Source organism: Gorilla gorilla, chromosome 1, assembly GCF_029281585.2.
Source record: "Gorilla gorilla gorilla isolate KB3781 chromosome 1, NHGRI_mGorGor1-v2.1_pri, whole genome shotgun sequence".
Taxonomy (NCBI): Eukaryota; Metazoa; Chordata; class Mammalia; order Primates; family Hominidae; genus Gorilla; species Gorilla gorilla.
The window spans coordinates 6,557,164-6,577,187 of NC_073224.2; the positions used below are offsets into that span (position 1 = coordinate 6,557,164).

At 45.0% G+C, this 20,024-nt stretch overlaps 1 long non-coding RNA gene across 1 annotated transcript; it reads right to left on the reverse strand.

Annotated features, from left to right (window-relative positions):
* Nucleotides 1–12,018: 12,018 nt before the first annotated feature.
* Nucleotides 12,019–13,652, reverse strand: LOC134758300 (uncharacterized). Its single transcript, XR_010133337.1, has 3 exons — nucleotides 13,562–13,652; nucleotides 12,600–12,866; nucleotides 12,019–12,462 (listed from the first exon to the last, which is right to left on the reverse strand). It is a non-coding gene; the product is annotated as an uncharacterized lncRNA (long non-coding RNA).
* Between the last annotated feature and the right edge of the window lie 6,372 nt (nucleotides 13,653–20,024).

The window sequence follows — 20,024 nt, forward strand, 5'->3', positions numbered from 1 at the left end:
TGAGGAGGCGGAGAGAAACTGCCTCCTGGTAACACAGTGTGCACCCCTGGATCAAGCCATGCCTGAAGGCAGTTTATTCTGAACTTTTACAATAAGTGCTCTTTTTGTTTAAATCATTTTGGATTGGGTTTTTGTTCACTTGTAAGCAAAAGCACACTATGATAAAAGGGGATACAAGACAAGTATCACAAATCCAGAAATGGGAAGGGCCAAACCCCAGAGCCCAGGCCAGTCAGGGAAGTGAAGAAACAGACAGCATCTGAGATGCCTATGCCCAGTATCCCGGGGCTAGGTCCATGGTCTTTGAGCCTTAAGATGCAGGAGATCCCTGTGGGGAACTTCACAACAGCGTAGATTCCCACTCACTCCCACAGCCAATTCTCATCCTTAAGTCTGGAAGGGGAACCAGAGGTTTGGTTTTTAACCAATATCCAGGCAATTTGGAAGCAGATAACACAGAGAATACTTTGAGAAACACTTCCCTACACTCTGAGCTGGGAATTAAAGGACAGGGTTCCAGTCTCTGTGGTGAGGCAGTGGCAAGAGCTCCGTGGGTGGGAAGAATATTAGGCCAGAGCTTAGAACAGGACTGCAGAAGCAAGCATGGAATGGAAGCACATCTGGTGATCTGTGACATACAACGAGCCTGCAGATCACAGGCAATGATTTTTGGAAACTCATCACACAGTAGTTTGAAGCAGCAGGAACGATTTGATCCAAAGTGCCATGTGAACACTTCCGAGTCTACAAATGCTTTCATAGGTCAATCTAAGCTGGTCCTCCCAACCAACCTGTCCGGCAATTAGAAATTAGGAAATTAAAACTCAGAGTGTCTAAACAGCATGCACAAAGCCACACAGCTCACTGGTTCAGTAGCCTAGACCTGGGTCCCAGTCTGTCTGACACCAAACCCCACACTTTTCAAATAATTCTCCCTTCCACTGGGGGAAGGGCTGGGTCTCAGGAAAGGCCTAAGGGACACACAGTGCGGGGATCAGTGAGACCCTGCTCCGCAGGCCCAGATGAGGGAACGGGGTGCTCCACCTGACTGCACAGGAAGGCAAGGCCATTTTCACTTTGCAGCATCTTCAACTCATCTGGCTCAAGAAATCCCAGCCCAGCTTGGGGATGGAGAGTGGAGGAAGACAGGGGCACCCTTGCAAGTGAAGACTAAGCTCTGATTTTTTTTTTTATCTTACCCAAATTCTCTATCTAAAGGGTCTGGGGAGTGATGCCCTACAAACCATAAATTCTCATCGGATGGATTTTATTTAACCCTATATATTGTGACTTACTTTCCAACCTGACTCTGTCATAACATTATGAGACAAGGAAGAAAATCAAAATATTTTACCCCAAAACATAGGCTTTTTTGTCCATATCTTGAAATGGCCCTGCAAAGCTGTCCTTTGTGGGGGAAAATTTGTATCTGTAAAGAATCTCTATTAACATAGCTAGATACTTTTCTTCCAGGCCCTCCCAATCCTAAAGAGATTAACTGAAAGTCTAGCACTTTGTTTTTTTGGTTTGAGACGGAGTCTCACTCTGTCGCCCAGGCTGGAGTGCAGTGACATGATCTCGGCTCACTGCAACCTCTGCCTCCCGGGTTCAAGCGATGCTCCTACTTCAGCCTCCTGAGTAGCTGGGACTACAGACGCCCGCCACCACACACAGCTAATTTTTATATTTTTAGTAGAGATGAGGTTTCACCACATTGGCCAGGATGGTCTCAAACTCCTGCCTTTGTGATCCACACCTGCCTGGGCCTCCCAAAGTGCTGGGATTACAGGCGTGAGCCACCGTGCCTGGCCAAGTCTAGCACCTTTTAAAGATCTGAATAGGAAACATTTGCCATCTATTGTCTCTGAGGACAGCCTCTATAAGACTTCAAAAGAACCTTGGTCTCCACCATCTTTTATCTTAACTTGAAAATTTCCTTTCTATGGATCCCAGGTCTTTAGACAAACTCACTGAAATTTACCTATAGCCTGGAAGCGCCCCTCTCCTCCCACTTTGGTCCCACCTTTCTGGACCAAACCAGTGTATTTCTCAAATGTACTTGATCGATGTCTCATGCCTTTCTAAAATGCATAAAACCAAGCTGTACCCCGACCACCTTGGACACATGTTCTCAGGACTTCCTGAGGGCTATGGCAAGGGCCATGGTCACTCATATTTGGCTCAGAATACATCTCTTCAAATATTTTACTGAGTTTGACTCTTTTTGTTTACAGGAGCAATGGAAATGATTTTCTTTGATCACAGTGTCAGCTCCTGACATTGGGTTGCGCCCATCTGTGCTGTGGACTTTTCCCTCGGAATGAGAGAGGGAGATGGCTCCCAGTGTGGTTGGAAGTCACCCCACCCCACAACAACACAGTGCAACAGGCCCCGGCTTCACGCCCATTCAGTTCAGGACAAGTTTTTTGGAGCATCTACTCTGGGCCAGGCCCGCAGGATACTAACATGAAATAGAGACAGTTCCTGCCTTCGAAGGGTGGTGATTTACCAGTGGGGAGAAAGGAAGAAGCCCACGAAAAGTCGTGTCTGTAGAAGGTAAGAAGGGGCACAACCGCCATGGCAGGGGAGTCACAAAGGAGAAGCATTCAACCTGCCGAGAGGTCCCAGGACTTTCCTGGAGGATCAGTCCCCATACTGACTGTGACAGGGAGCAATACCCAGATAACAGCAGAGGCCCAGAATAAGAAAGAGTCTGTGAGTGGGCAGAATTCCCTCCAGGGTCATGAGGGGAGCTGACTTCTGATTAGGACATTTCATCCTTCTCTGAAATGCAGCTGAGAACTGGTCAGCCTCACTCCCTTGCTGAGACCAATAGCAATCCCTGATGATCTCGCCACAGGTCCAGCAGGTGCCCCATCCACACTTTGTCCCCAGCCCCTACCTGGAAGCTCCAAACACCTACCTGAGGGGCCAACTCTGATTCCCAAGGAGGTGACACCTCCTGCCCCTTGTTGATAGAACATTGATAAGGAAATAGGACTGAGTTTTAAGCTTCTTTCCATGTCAAATATTTAAAGGCAATATAATGTTCATGTTTAAATATATTTCATGTGTAATTAAACAATCCCTTATTGTTAAATAGATGGGTTCCAATTTTTAACTGCTATAATCTGTGTATGTGTCCTTGATTAAATCCTTAAGAGAAATCCCTAGAAACATTATCTTAGGGTCAAATGGCTTGGATATTCTGTAAACTGCTGATAATTATGGGAAATTGCCTTCCAGGAAGGTTATAACAATTTGCCTGATCCCCAGCAGCAACAGACTTTACAAAGTACTCAGTATCTAATATTTAACTTTGATAAAGATAAGCTTCTCCCTTCTTTTTCACTTAAAATGCTGTGTCCCACCTCACTTTTCAGTGTCTCTTCACACTGACAAGACGGTTGGCTAACACTTCAGAGCTTGCAGAGCATCTTTATACACTTTTAATCCTCCTAACAACCGTGAGAGATGGAGCTTACTATTATCAACCGTGTTTGCAAATGAGGCCCTGAGAAGTTGAGTGATTTCTGTAAGGTCTCAGAGCCAATAGACACTGGTAATGAAATAAAATGCAAGGCCCCTTATCTTTGGAGCCCAGTGTTCCTTCCACATAGGTGGTTCTCCACCCAGGCTGCCCAGGAGAATGTGGAATCTCCAGCAGTTCTGACTTAACTGGCCTGGTGTGGATGTCTGTGATGGGTGAACATTCCCAGACCCTTTTAAGAACCTGATAGAAGTGGTGGACCCACTTCCCAGAAAAAGGGATGCACGACAAAATAATTGTCCTGAGTGGGTCTGACAGAATCAAGTGAACCCTTTAAATCTGTATCTAGAGGTCAGAGACTGAGAATGTCAGAGATGCAAAAGAGATTCAGTGCAAGAGAAATCCTCCTACTGGTTTTGAAGATAGATGTTGGCACCCTGTGTCAACAACCTGAGAGTGGCCTTGAGTTGCTGGGAGCACCCCAGACTGACAAACAGCAAGAAGAATATGGGGACCTCAGTCCTACAACCACAGGAACTGAATTCTACTGACAACCAGTGAGCTTGCAAAGAGGACTTGGAGCCCCAGATGAGAAGCAACCCTGGCTACCCCGATCTCAACCCTGTGAGATCCTAAACAGACAATCCAGCCATGCAACACCCAAACTTCTGACCTATAGAAACCCTGAGATAATAAATGGGCATTGCTCTAAATCACCAAGTTTGTGGTAATTTGTTACACAGTCATAGGAAGTGAATTGACCTGATGTATCTGAGCATCTGCTAGGTTATCATTAAGATTACTCTTCAAAGGTAAAAATTATTTTTCAAAATGTTTCTGCCCTACCTTCCGTGAGCATCTGGTGATGGATGGACACACACATGTCAAGGTAGACTGTGTTTAGGTGGGCATGGTGGTGCATGCCTGTGGTCCCAGCTACTCAGGAGGCTGAAAGAGGAGGATCACTAGGGCCCAGGAGTTCAAGGCTGCAGTGAAGCTGTGATTGAGCCATTGCACTCAAACTTGGGCAACAGAGCAAGACACCAGCTTTAAAAAAATAAATAAATAAAACAAAAAATAAAACTGCTGAATGCTATAAATAAGATTGGAACTTGCTCTGCTTTTACAAGACCATTGTTAGATGACCACTGACAAGAAGACAGTGAGCTGGTCTCTGTAGCAAGCAGGGGCCTGGGCAGCTCTGGGGGCAGAGGAGACAGGCCTGGGGCAGAGACACCTCAGGGCATTTTCAGAAGACAGCCAAAGCAGCCATTCCAGCTTGCCCAGGTAGATGGCAAGTCAATGGGAAATGATTCCAGGAAGGTAGGGAAAGATGGAATTCTGGAGAGCATCGGACCTCAGATTGGGAGTCTGAACATCTTTCCATATGCATCAGGAAGTCATGGAAAATTCACAGACTGGAGTGACTTTGGCAAAGGTGGGATTTAGGAAGACTGATCAAGGCACGGGATAGACCCATGGATGAATAGCGTTCTGGTCAGTTTGTCCCTGTGGTTTTCTATGCTGAGGAGGTGGGAATGTCCTGGGTGAGTCAGCTGTGGATTCGTGTCCCTCCCTCACCTCACTCCCCACTGTCGTGGATTTGTCGGCTCATCTGTAGTGCGCTCCCTGAAGAAACACTCAGTTCACTCAGCTTGTTTCTAATCCAAAACACTCTGCAGGGCCCATCCTCTCGTCTTTGCCTGGGGATGCCAGACCACACACTGCGGATGCCTTCCGCCTTAGCACTAGCGGGCTAAATGATGACTGCCTTGCTGTCCCAACGCCACCCATCAAAGGGAAGACATCACCACTGGGGTCAGTACAGCCCAAGTGACAAACTCTATTCCCTCCTTTCTCTCCATCCCATGGATCCTTGATTTGCTAAGTGGGAAGACACTTTCTCGTGGTTCAACATCACTTAATCGGCACAATTGCTTCTGCAGGCTAACTCAGCCAGAAACCCTTGATATCTGGGCAGAAGCGCATGGAACTTTTAAGAGGATTACTACTGCTTTTAATATTCCCTCTGTCTTGAGTCAGACCACCACCAAGGGCAGATCAGAGTTAATATTATATATCAAAGTCCTGCCATCAGCCTGTAGGATTTATTACTAGCATCTGTCCACTTCAGAGCTATGAGAACCAATGGAATTGGATCTAAGGTTTTGAGTTGGCTCTTGTGCATGGAAATTTGATGCAAACACTCTAATTTATTGGCCCTACAGGGCTTTGGCAAGTCATTTTGGCAAGTCACCCACTGAACACAGAGTGAAATTTGCAGAGGTTTCCCCTCTGCTCTAACAGTGGTGTTCTCAGCACGTACAGGGAAGTTCTGCCCCCTTCCAGCCAGGTGAGCTAGGGGATATTGCCTACCCTTTCTGAACCTCAGTTTTCTCATCCATAAGATGGGAATAAAAACATGGTCCTGGATACATGTCTCATGCTAGGCACTGAGGCAGGGTACTCTCTCCCCTGAATGCCTTGCTATTGACGCATCACCAGTAAGGCATGCATGCATTCATTGCACAGAAACTTAGGCATATGCCTACCAACATGCCCGATGTTGTGTGAGGCCTGACCCCTGTGAGGATGCACTTCCATCTGTGTGAATGGATTCATGAGACCAGCCCTCACTCTCAGGGCTGAGGGCATTGGTGCTCTAACTTGTCTGAATATGGAATCAGCTGGAGAGATTCTGTAAATTACCAGTCCCATTCCACCCCTGAGATTCTGATTTCATCGGTCTGATTTCATTGCAGCCTGGTCATTGGGATGTTTAAAACTCTCCCTGGGAATTCCAATGTGCGGCCAAGTTTGCAACTACATGGAGCCAGGTTAGTGGTGCGGTCAGCATGGTGATAATTGGGTTCATGAACCCATGACCTCAGCTTCATCAGGAGACCCACTGTAAGTACTGGCCCAACAGGAGGGAAAGGAGCTGAGTCAGATGATACCACTGAGGGGCATGAGCAAATGAAAAAACAGGAACCCAGCCGTGAAGCTGGGCCTGAGTGTTGGAGATGCCACTATAGAGACCCTGGTCTTAGCAATCCAGACTTTTCCCCAGTAGAAGGGAGAGGTAAAGATTATCCTGGCCGGGACTGTGTAAGGCCTTTGAAGGTTGACCGTCCATCTCACCCTGCTGTTTCCCTCCTTCCCTGCAGAACAGCCGTTCACCTGAATGTTCCAAGCTTTTGGTTAACAACCCCTGGTCTTTTATACCTATTCACACTCAAAATCAGGGGGAATTCCTTGAAATGGTTAAAATGCAAAAGTGAAATTTAGAAGCCCTATGAATGAAACAACAATCCAACAAAAAATTCCCAACACTTTAAGCAAATGCTTTTCAGGCAGAGCCTTCAAATTGCTACTGTCCCACTATCTTCTGGAATCGTGTGTGTGTGTGTGTGTGTGTGTGTGTGTGTGTGTGTGCGTGCTCGTGTGTGTGTAGAGCAACAGGTGAAGCAGCAACCATAAGGTAGCCTACTTCAGGTCTGGCACCTGTTTTCACTGCTGTCATGCCCTCCTCACTGAGATCCTGACTTCAATATGTACACATGTGAATGCTGATCTCTTAGCATGAATTTTAACTCAGCTCCTGCTCGAGCATCAGTGATTCCCAATTCCCATCAGAGTGAATGGCCCCTTCCTGGTCTCTGCAGTCAGTCCTCTGAAGCTGCTCAGCTGCACCCCTGGGAGCTGAGGGGCCAACTCTGACTCCCAAGAAGGTGACCTCTGTCTCCCTTCCAGGGCCAGAGATGCAACATCACACACACACTGCCTTTGGAACGTGTGATTAAGCGTTTGGCTGCCAGTAGCCTGACAGCTTCCAGCAGCTTTGTCTGCCACTATGTCCGCTTCTCTGTGCCAAAGTCACTGAAACAAAGGGACTGCAGATGTTGCTGTGAAGTCCTTCCGATTCTCCAGGACAGAGGAAAGCACTACATTGGGTTGGGGGTGGAGTGGGGATGATGGACTGTGGGAAACCTGCATGATGGGCGTGAAACAATAAAAATGAAGCTGATTTTCTTCATAGCACTTGCTGCCGTAGAGATACATTTGTTTCTGTGTCCCTCTCACTGGAATGTAAACTCCCTGAAAGCAAGGACTTGGCTTATTGCTGTATCCCAAGAGCCTGACACAGTGCCTGGCACATGGTAGACACTCAATAGATGTTTGAGATAGGGAGGGAGGGAGGGAGGGAGAGAGGGAGGGAGGCAGAAAGGGAGGGAGGCAGAAAGGGAGGGAAGGAAGGAGCAAGGAAGGAAGGAAGGAAGGGAGGGAGGGAGGGAGGGAGGGACATAGACTGTGGAGTTGGATAGACTTGGCTTTAATCCTTTCAGTAGCAATTCTAGCTGTGTAAAAATACGCGAGTGAGTCATTTATTTTCTTTGAGTCTCTTTCTTCATCATAGTACCAATTAACAGGGCTGGGGTAGAGAGTGATACATGTAAGGTTGCTAGCACTATTAGCAATCGTAACATGAGAGCTACTTATTTACATTGTGAGTATTGCTACTACTGATATTATTAGTTCTGGACATTACTAATGATGTGAGCACTGACCTTTCATCAGAGATTACTGGATAAGGAACATTTACCGTCTTGTCTCTGCTCATTGTGCTAAAGTTCCTTCTTTATCCAACAACACTTTCTCCTGTTTTCCCAATTTAGTGAAAGGATTAATCTTTTCACTCTCATTCTTCCTGTTTTGTTTCCCATAATATGGGTCCCATCCTTCCTCATGAGATGGGTATCTCAGCAATTGAGCTCACCCCACCCACATATTTGACCCTGATCCAAGACCCTCATTTCTGGGAATGAACCCCAGATCAGCCATGATAGAGGATAGCCTGGTTTTATCTTTTTGCTTGTGAGCAGGATCCAACAATTCTCATAAAATTTTCCCCAGCCTGTTCAGTGGAATTGTCAAAGCATCATTTTCAAAAAGTGAAAACATGATTCTTATATAAGTCTATAGGGAGTGTGTATAAAGATCTGTTTACTTCACAAAAGAAAGAACCAGAAGATGGTAAAGCTGTTTGAGAAGAGAATTGGAAGGAGAAAGATTTGGATAGACCATCAGAAACAGCATGCTGACATAAGTTTGCTAATTTGGAAACCTCACTCGTTAATGTCCTGTAGAGCAATAAAATCTTTTTACAGGACAAAAATCATTTGTATCTCTACCAGACAAAAATTAACATGTAACTTGGCAGAGTCTGGGCCCTAATCAATAGCAAATAGTAAGTCAAACAAAAGTACATTCCCTTAGAGAGTTAAAAAAAGCTTTGGTGGTTTGTTAGGCAACCTTCCAGTATGGCATTAGAAAGATGTGCAGTCATCCTATTTTTACTTCCAAGTTTGGGATACTTTTTTTTTTGAGATGGAATTTTGCTCTTGTTGGCCAGGCTGGAATGCAGTGGCGTGATCTCACCTCACTGCAACCTCCACCTCCCCGGTCCAAGCAATTCTCCTGCCTCAGCCTTCCCAGCAGCTGGGATTACAGGTACACACCACCACACCTGGCTAATTTTTGTATTTTTTAGTAGACACAGGATTTTGCCACGTTGGCCAGGCTGGTCTCAAACTCCTGACCTCAAGTGATCTGCCCACCTTGGCCTCTCAAAGTGCTGCGATTACAGGCATGAGCCACCATGCCCGGCCAAGTTCAGAATACATGTTTATAACAAAATTGGTCCCCCTCAGCCTGGTGGATGTCCCTGCAGAATTTTAAAATACTATTATGTTCTAGATGTCTGATGCTGTCAATTCTCAATGGCCAGAAGAGGGCATCAGCCCAGATCAGTTCAGGTGTCTATCCCTGGTCCGATCGCCTGTGCCCAGGGTAGCATATCAGGTACACAGGGCTGTTTCTTCCCTGCTATTGGTAGAACAGCTTTTCCAAGAAGGGGATAGGCTGGAATGGAAGAAAAGAGTCCAAAGAGGAAGAAACCACAACAGAAAGAGAATTGCTTTCCTTTCAGTTGTGGGAGCACCAGCTTAATGCCTCTTTTCCACATTTGCCCAGCAGAGGAAATGTTTGGGCCGAATGACAGAAAACCTAGGGTAGCCTTTTTGGTGCCTCCTGACAATCACAGAAGCAGGCTGGGATCCTACCCAGGTATGGCAGAGCAAGTGAGCCCACCTAGGTGGGAATCCTTACCACCCTAATCCTGCAGGTTCACTTCACAATCTTGTGTAGACCTTAAACCGTTGTTTAGACAGTTATATGAAATGGGGTATTTTCTGGAGAAAAGGACAGTGAATGGGGATATGGGGATTTTTATTTTTTTTTTTTTTTTGAGACAGAGTCTCACTCTGTCGCCTAGGCTGGAGTGCAGTGGCATGATCTCTGCTCACTGCAACCTCCGCCTCCTGGGTTCAAGTGATTCTCCTGCCTCAGCCTCCTGAGTAGCTGGGATTACAGGCACCCACCACCACACCCAGCTAATTTTTGTATTTTTAGTAGAAACAGGGTTTCACCGTGTTGGCCAGGCTGGTCTCAAACTCCTGACCTCAGGGTATTCTGCCCGCCTTGGCCTCCCAAAGTGCTGGGATTACAAGCATGAGCCACCGCACCGGGCTGGGGATTTCTAAGTCCACTTGGCTCTCTCCCCTCTGGGCCTCAATGGGCAGCATTTTATCTGTAGCCTTTTTATCTTATAATAGTTTAACTAATGGATCTATTTTGAGTAAGGGATATGTACAAATTCTTTTGTGATTCCAGGAGGAGATGAGAAGTACAAAGTGCAATTATAAAATTATCATTGTCACCATTATCTCCAATCAGCACATCATTCACAGTGACAGTTCTAAGAGCTTTATATGGGAAAAGTGTAATCTATTGCAAATAGAGGGCCATCATTACTGCTCTTAGGCTCCCTTTAGGATTAGGGATGCAGGTTATCATCTAGGTCCTGCGGTCTCCTAGAGAGAGCAGGGAGCACCATCTCCATTAGTCGAAAGAAAGAAACGTAAATGTTATGAGATGAGACTAGGGCAATGACTCCCTGTTCTTGAGACAACAAGTCAATTCAGTGTCGAAGGAAAACTCAGTAAGCTTTGATGCCTTGCTCTTAACCTACAAACTTGGTAGAGCCACAGAAAGAACATGGAGCAAAATGAAGAAATGGTTTAGTTCCTCTAAGGATCCTTTCATACTTAGGCATTGCTTAATCCAGTTGACTGATTTTTCAAAGAATGTTGCCATATCTGATTTGAAAGCACACAAAGTAGGTGGCCACTTCACGCCTCATCTCTTGGCTCTAGGATCATATTGGGATCAGGCTTTGGGATCAGGTTCTTTGCAGATCAGAAATGGCATAGGGGAGTGTACTGGGAATCAGACAAACCTAAGCACACATCCAGATTCTGCCATTTTTTTTTTTTTAGCTGTGTGGGAAAATCTCTTTGCTACTGACATGGTTTGGCTCTGACAACAAAATCTCCTGTTGAATTGTAATCCCCAGTGTTGGATGTGGAGCCTGATGGGAGGTGACTGGATCACTGGGGTGGTTTCTAATGGTTTAGCACCATCCCCCAGTGCTGTCTCATCATAGAGTGCTCATGAGATCTGGTTGTTTAAAAGTGTACAGCACTCCCGCTTTAGCTCTCTTCCTCCTTCTCCAGCCAAGTAAGACGTGCCTCCTTCCTCTTCACCTTCTGCCATGATTGTCAGTTTCCTGAGGCCTCCCAAGCCATGCTTCCTGTATGGCCTGTGGAACTGAGAGTCAATTAAACTTCTTTTTTTTTTTTTTTTTTTTTGAGATGGAGTCTTGCTCTGTCACTCAGGCTGGAGTGCAGGGGTGTGATCTTGGCTCACTGCAACCTCCACCTCCAGGGTTCAAGCAATCCTCCTGCCTCAGCCTCCTGAGTAGCTAGGATTACAGGTGTGCACCACCACACCCAACTAATTTGTGTGTGTGTGTGTGTGTGTGTGTGTGTGTGTGTGTGTGTGTGTGTGTGTGTTTAGTAGACACGGGGTTTCACCATGTTGGCCAGGCTGGTCTCTAACTCCCGACCTCGTGGTCTGCCCACCTCAGCCTCCCAAAGTGCTAGGATTATAGGCATGAGCCACCGCGCCCAGCCCACCTCTTTTCTTTATAAGTTACCCGGTTTCAGGTAGTTCTTCATAGCACTGCAGACTAATACAACTACTTTGAGTCTCACCTTTCCTTATTTGGAAAAATATTTCCATTGAAGTGTTATGGTGAAGATTCAATACAATTAAATGATATAACATATGTAAAGGGCTTAGCAATAACCCAATGGCTAATAAGCAGCCAAGGAGTGGTAGCTCTCAGTATAGTCAGCCTCTAAGAAGAGAGCAAATGTTTATTTTCAAGAAGAATTATGCAGAAAGGGCCACTTTCAGTCTACCATCCCCCCAAATTCCTTGAAGGAAGGATGATGTGAGCAAGGGAAGAAAGGAGAGTGGGCATGAAATACTATAGAACCTGCAAGGAATGAAGTCCCTCTGTCTGTGTGTGCCTATATCAATAATTTAAACTTACACATTCATGAGATGCACTGTGTTTATTAGGATGTATGTGTGTCCCTAAGAATCTGAGAGTTCCTGAGAGACAGAGACGGTGTCTTACTCATCTGCTCTCCCCAGGTCCTGGCTTACTACCTGGCACTTATTGGGTAATAAATGTCTGTTGAATGCATGGAAAAAGAAAGGTAGGAAAGGTATGAAGGAGAAGATGGAGGTCACGACCAGTAGAAATCTCAGCTGTTCTGCCTGGGCTCCATGTCATCTCCCTGCTATTAGGCCCATCAGAATGTAAGCACAAATGCCTAGAGAATGACAAGCTTCTTTGGGACTCTGCTGACTAGACATGACATAAGACTGGACAGCTCCTGGGGAACTTCCAAGAGCTGGCTCCAGGCAGTGACTAATCCTAGGAGCTGCTGGCTTGGCTGCCTCTCTCCCTTCCTTATTTCCAAGATTGGTCACCACCTGCTCTGAAATAGCAATTGATTTTCAGACATGAGTTGATAGAGCCATGATTTTCTAATACTGTTCCAAAGGGGCTAAAGTACCTCTGAGGAGCCGTGCAGGCTAGGATCAAACTCTCCCTACCTTCCACTCCACTCCCTACCTTGCCCCTCCACCTCTGCCCACTTTCTATTTCCTCAGGCACAGCAGCTTCTACCTTATGGATTACAAATTCTGGTCATCCATCTATGGTTGCATTAGGAAAAGAGTACTGCTACTTTCATTTTCTTTTCTAACCACTGCCCTAGAAGAATAACACCTCACATTCTCTGGTAGACTGAAGCCTGCAGCTGCAAGGATGCTCAGAAAACCAGACTTCTATTCATCGGCCACTTGCTGCACTTTCTGTCCCTCGATCCTTGCAACGTACCTTTGAGGTAGGCATAAAAATCCCCATTTACAAGTGAGAAAACCAAGGCAAAAGAGGTTCAGTTTATTTCAGGCTCAAATGTGCTTCCAATAGCTTATAGCCTCTACAGCTAGTGTTTGAACCCAGGTCTGAAACAAATAGGATTGACAAGGGGAGGGAAAAGAGGAACAGAAATTCTTTTCTATAAGACAATTTTTTATGCAGCCAGGATCTCTTAAAATCCAGTTTGTGCCTACGGACATAATCTTTGAATTTGCTTTGTTTCTCGATGAATAACTTGGAAGCTATTCAAATAACTTGGAAGCTTCCTTTAAAAGGAACATCAGGAGGTGATTTTTGACTAACCCTAGGTGTACTTTCTGAGCCAAATAGATTTTCAAATAAGAAAATGAGAGGACGTGAGCTTGAGGAAAATGATAGACATTCCAACCTCACCTGCTTGCTGACGACCTCCACGTGATTTCAACAATGATTTCAAATATTTCATTTTTTAAGTCAGTGTGACTTAAGTATGAAATTGCCTCTCCCTAAAGCTCCCCTAAGGCCTAAACAGTCATCATTACCATAGCTGTGACAGGGAGACTGTTGAATTTATAATCTATTGGCCATTCACAGCATAGCGTATAAACCTAGCTCATGATTTCTTTGCAATAGAAGTGCACTTTTTCATCATATTCCCTTCACAACTTACTCACCAGATCAGACTTTGAGCTCTTCTCCTGCCTTAGCCTGGATCATTTGAAATGGTCATCCATCCTTTGGCCCCAATACCTAAACTAAGGTCTATGAACAATAAGATGATTTTCTTCAGTGGGACTTTTTTGTTTAATATAATATTAGATATTTCCCCTGATACAGGGCTCAATCTTTTTCTTTTTAAAGCAATATTTCTCAAAGTACTTTTCACAGAACTTAAGTTTCATTAAGCACTTCACTAAAAGAAAAGTCTGTGATCTAATAAATTTGGAAAATATTGAGAATTAGAGCCCCCTCTTAGATATGTACTGTAGCTACTCAGCTTGTTACAGATGAAGTAAACATTGTAATATTCACCCAGCTTTTGAGTGATGTCTATTAACGTCACCCAAATGAGTATTCCATGGAATGCACTTTGCAAAAACCTATTATTCAAGAAAATTCTGGAGCATGAAAGCTATTAACGATAAACCCATTCACAAAATCACACCAAATATCTAAAATCATGTTTAAAATCTCCTAGAAATGGGTTGAATTGCCCACTTCAGAGATAAAGTGATTCTTTTGTAATAACGAGTTTTGTTTAGTGAGTACTTATTATCTCATTGAATCCTGAGGACTACCTCACAAGATACGTATAGCTCTTTTCATTACACATGACAAACAAGGCTCAGAGAGGTTAAGTAACTTGCTCAAGATCACAAAACTGCAGAGTGACAAAACCAGAATTTTGAATCTAAGCTCAAAGGGCCACCAAACCAAATTTGGGTCCACCCACCCAGCCTATCAAAGTCAAGCACTGATATCAGCATTGCTGAGACAGAAGTTGAGGAATTTATTGCAGCCAGCAAGCAAGGAGTATCAGGCAGCTAATCCTTTAGGCCTAATCTCCCTGATGGCTTATGTGTAAGGGTTTTTAAAGGTGGGAAGGCAGAGGTTGCAGGCAAGGTCATACAATACATGGAGGCTACATATTGGTTTGGCCAAAAAAGGCAAAATATCTCAAAGTGAGGGCCCACGGGACAGGTGACGATTAGATGAATTCAAAGATTTTCTGATTTGAGACCAGGTGCAGTGGTTCACACCTGTAATCTCAGCGCTTTGGGAGGCCAAGGTGGGTGGATAACTTGAGGCCAGGAGTTTGAGACCAGCCAGACCAACATGGCAAAACACCATCTCTATTAAAAATACAAAAATTATCTGGGCGTGGTGGTGTGCACCTGTAATCCCAGCTACTCAGGAGGCTGAAGCATGAGAATCGTTTGAACCTGGGAGGCAGAGGGTTCAGTGAGCTGAGATCATGCCACTGCACTCCAGCCTGGGCAGCAGAGTGAGACTCTGTCTCAAACAAACAAACAAAAACCCAGAGATTTTCTGATTTGTGATTGGTTAAGTTTTGGCTACAAACTTGGGGTCAGCAGAAAGGAATGTTCTGCTCAGGCCTGTGGGTGTGACTTCCTCCAGGTCCCTCAGGAAGAAATTTAGAACAAAGAACAGTTGTGAGAGTTCAGTCCTCAGTTCCTCCTTATCTGAGATCTACGAGCCAACAGGTGGTATTTTCCATTTAGCGGGGTCTGGGTTTCTACAAAACAACTCAGGGACATATGTTAAGATGTTATCTCTAGTTTCTATAGGGAAACAAATATTTTGTGGCTCTAATTTTCTTTTTTTTATTATACTTTAAGTTTTAGGGTACATGTGCACAACGTGCAGGTCTGTTACGTATGTATACATGTACCATGTTGGTGTGCTGCACCCATTAACTCGTCATTTAAGATTAGTTTGTGGCTCTAATTTTCTTGACTATTGTTTTAAGCTATTATTACCTTCTTACTTATCAGGGTGCTCGTCTACTTCTTGAGGCTAGCCAGGTGGCTGGAATTTTCCTTGGAGGGACTCAAGAGTTTCCTTTATTTTTTGTGCCTTAAATGGGTCTGTTCTCCCTCTTCAAAGCTCAAGCTCTTAAGGACTATGCTATTGTTAGATTTTTCGTATTGGAGCAGACCTTCCCTCCTACTCAAGAACACCCCTTCTTCAGACAGCCTGGCTGGGTCTTCATCCTGGGAGAGCTCATGAAACACAAACCAGATCTTGGCCCTCACATGTGTCTAGGCAGAGCTGAGCCTGGGCAACACCAAGAGTTCCCCCGATTTTGCATGCCCCAGCCAATTCAGAGTCAAGATCCATGCTCAGCTCCTTCCCTGCAAAGTGCTAATGATGAAGTATGGGGATCAAGTCAGCAAACTCCAGAAATGGTCTTAGACTAGGAGTCAAGCCTTGAGATCCTATTACACACCAGATTCATTCCCTGATTAGAGATGCTGAATTCTTTTACTCTCACTGCACTCATGCTAAAGTTTCTTTCCTCCAGCCTCCTAACCCCAGAGGAGGCTGAGCCATGATACCCATTGTCAAGCAATAAATATTTAAGGAGCCCCTGAGATATGTCAGGCACCATCGTAGGTGCTGGGACAAGTGAATGTGACCAGGAAAGTCCCTCCCCTCTCAGAGGTTCTTTTCAAGTTGGAGGACAGCAAATACAGAAATATAGAGTCTAACATAACAACAGGGAGTAATAAACACTTTGAAGAAAAATAAAGTGGAATAAGAGGGTAGGGTTGCCATAGGGTTCTCTGGGCAGTCTTCTATGGGAAGGCCACTTGTTTGGGCAGAGAAACAAAAGATGTCTGAAAGGAGGACTACGGGCCCCCCATAAGTGCGCTCCGGTCTGCGCACAGAGCAATGGGCATGTAATTTCCTATGATTAAGACCTACAGTATGTACAATATTACTGCAATAGACACTGAGACTCACTTAGCATTGTTTCATAGCGTCCGAGTTGCTCTGTTGGAGGAAAGTGCATGTGATGGGCATTCATTTGCTTCTGCCATCAGACAGATTCTCTACCTTTGTCCTTCCTACAAGATTCCCTAGGAAGGCAGGGCTCAGTAGCTCACGCCTGTAATCCCAGCAATTTGGGAGTCCGAGGCAGTCAGATCACAAGGTCAGGAGTTCAAGACCAGCTTGGCCAACATGGTGAAACCCCGTCTCTACTAAAAATACAAAAATTAGCTGGGCATGGTGGCACACGCCTGTAATCCCAGCTACTCAGGTGGCTGAGGCAGGAGAATTGCTTGAACAGGGACCCGGGAGGCAGAGGTTGCAGTGAGCCAAGATCGCACCACTGCACTCCAGCCTGGGCTACAGAGTGAGACTCTGTCTCATAAATAAATAATAAATAAATAAATGATTCCCTAGGAAGCTGACTCCCACTGAATGTGCCACTCAGGAGTCCCTGCTCTCTAGATTACAGTTGAGTTTGCTCAATGCAAGGCCCCAGCAGAAATGTTGAAAGTAAGAGCAAATAGATAGTTAACCACTCTTTAAAACAACAATGGATGTATACTTCTCTGGCCTCAGCTCCTGTGAGGAAGCTCCAGTGCCAGTCCCTGGGTGCTTCACCATTTTCAGTTAGTTCCTGAACCTTGTAAACAGACCCTTCACTAAATTCTTCCTAGTTAACCCTTTGAGAATGGAACCATTTCCTGCCAGGACTCTGACAGATACAAAGAACCCACAGCTGACTGCTGGGTGTGCAGCAGACCTAGTGCATGGCTCCACACTGCCATCTTGGGGGCTGGCACAGGCTGGCACTGAGTCTGGGGAAGGGAGCTGGGGCTGGAGGTGTGGAGGGGAAGACCGTGCATAGTTGCTTCCTGATCAGCTCTTTATTTGATTGAGAGTGAGGCAGGGAAGATTAGAGGGAGGCTTACAGTGGAATTCAGGGCTGAGGCTGCTATTCTTTTGCTCCTTGTAACTTCCTACAGTGTTGTCAGCATCCACATACTTCTCTGTGGGGTTGGTCTCAGAGCCAGGTTACCTTGTCTTAGGTCCAGTGGCACCCTGACTGGCTTGGTGTCCTTGAACAAGTTACCTAACCTCTCCATACCTCAGTCCCTCAGCTGTAAAATTAAAAAAAAGAAGAAGAAGAAGAGTACCTACTGTATAGCATTGATTTGAAGATTGAATGAGCTGGTATTAAACAACGTTTAGGAGCAGTGCCTGACACGCAAAAGGCTCTCAACAAATACTATCCTTTACTAATATCCCGTGTGTCTGTATCAGAGCTGGGGGTGTGGAGGGACAGAAAGAAGTGGGAGAAGGTAAAGAGATGGGCAAATGATCTCTAAAGTCTCTCTGGCACTAACACAATTCTTTATTATGTGTTTTGTCTGGCTCTTTATATTGATAGCTGTTCCAGAGGCAATCAATACCTATTAGTCGGTTTTATTCTTATTTTTCTGTCTGATCTTACAGGGGAGCAAACTGAGGCAAAGCATGAACTTACTTCTCAGGAAATTAGCCATTATGTTGGAAACCGCTGTGATTATTTGAACGGCAGCATCTGGACAAATTTAGTCACGTGAAATACAGAAGAGAGATTTCTCATGGTTAAAACAAAGCTCTCTTTATTTGCTTCTGCTAATTAAAAAATCAGAGCTAAAGATACTTAAACACTACAGTTAAAATGCCATGGTTGTCTATTGGCTTAATGAATTCTCTTATGAAATCAACTCTAAAATGTTATCCATCATAAATCATGAAACACAATTTTTCTTATTCTCTTTAGAGCTTTACAATTCATCTTAAAGACCAGTGTTTACACTCTCTTCTGTAGGTTGTACAATAACCTTTGGTGAGAAAAAATAAAAGTCTGGCTTTCTGACTCATAGGTGTGTTCCCTTTAACAGAAAAAGAAAATATGTCCTCTTTAAAACTGATGATCATTGGTCACCTCAATTTTATTGAAGTTCACTTCTGACCTCTTTAGATGTAGTTCTCTACATAAAACTGCCCAACAGAATTCTCTGTCTGAATGCCTCCTCCACAAACAAACTTTTAAGAACTAAAATCATCATCTTTCCTTCCAAATGTGCTCTCCCTATGTCCCCAGGGCTCTCCATGTGTAGACCTGAGACCATTTGCCACTCAGTTTCCTCACCCAGTTAATTACAAGTCTCAACAATTTTCCTTTTTTTTTTTTTTTTTTTTTTAGACGGAGTCTTGCTCTGTCACCAGGCTGGTGTGCGGTGGTGCAATCTCAGCTCACTGCAACCTCCGCTGCCTGGGTTCAAGCAATTCTCCTGCCTCAGCTTCCCAAGTAGCTGGGATTATAGGTGTGTGCCACTACATCCAGATAATTTTTGTATTTTTAGTAGAGAGGGGATTTCACCATATTGGCCCAGATGATCTCAATCTCTTGACCTCATGATCTGCCCACCTTGGCCTCCCAAAGTGCTGGGATTACAGGCGTGAGCCACCATCCCTGGCCCAGTTTTGCCTTTTAACATCCCTCAGCTCTTCAAATCCATTTTCTCTTCTCTAACACCTCCCCATTCCCCAGCTCGTAATGAACTCTTAAGTAGATTACTACAATCACCTCCCAAATGGTCTTCCTGGCTCCATCAGCCTTGTGACCTTCAAGTTCATTCTCCACATGGATGTCAGAGTAACTTTCTAAAATGAAAATCTGACCACGTTACTCTCTTGCCTAAATCCGCCTATGGCCGCTGTTAGGATCAAGTCTAAACTCCCGACCCTGGAACATCAGGTCTTCATGCTCTGTTCACTGCTTCTCTACCTCACCTGCAACCAACACCACTCCCACATCCATATTCTGCTCACTGTGTATCAGCATGAACAGGAGGTGGGTGTTTCAGTCCCCAGGAAGACACTGAGCCTTTTCAATCATCTACTGCTGTGTAATAACCACCCCGCAAACTGACCACATGATTTCATTTTGCAAGGGTTCCTTCCTTGGGCTGTGTTCAGCAAAAGGGTTTACTGAGCTGGCAGGTCCAAGATGGCCTCACTCACAGGACTGGCTGTTGATGGGAGCCTTGATGCTCTTGGGCTCACCCCTTATCCTCCAGTAGGTTAGAGCTTCTTACAGTGGTTTCAGGCAGCATCTGAAGACAGTAAAAGCAGAAGCTCCAAGGCTTCTTACATTCTAGCCTGGAAAATCACATCACATTGCTTCCTTCATATTTTTTTGGCAAATCAGGTTGCAAGGCTTGCCCAGATTAGGGTAAAGAGGCTCCTTTTCTTTCTTTTTTTTTTTTTTTTGTTTTTTGTTTTTTTTTTTGTTTGAGTCAGAATCTCGCTCTGTTGCCCAGGCTGGAGTGCAGTGGCGCGATCTAGGCTCACTGCAAGCTCTGCCTCCTGGGTTCACGCCATTCTCCTGCCTCAGGCTCCCAAGTAGCTGAGACTACAGGCACCTGCCACCACGCCTGGCTAATTTTTTTTTTTTTGTATTTTTTAGTAGAGACTGTGTTTCACTGTGTTAGCCAGGATGGTCTCCATCTCCTGACCTCGTGATCCGCCTGCCTTGGCCTCTCAAAGTGCTGGGATTACAGGCGTCAGCCACCATGCCCAGCCAAGAGGCTCCTTTTCTTGATGAAA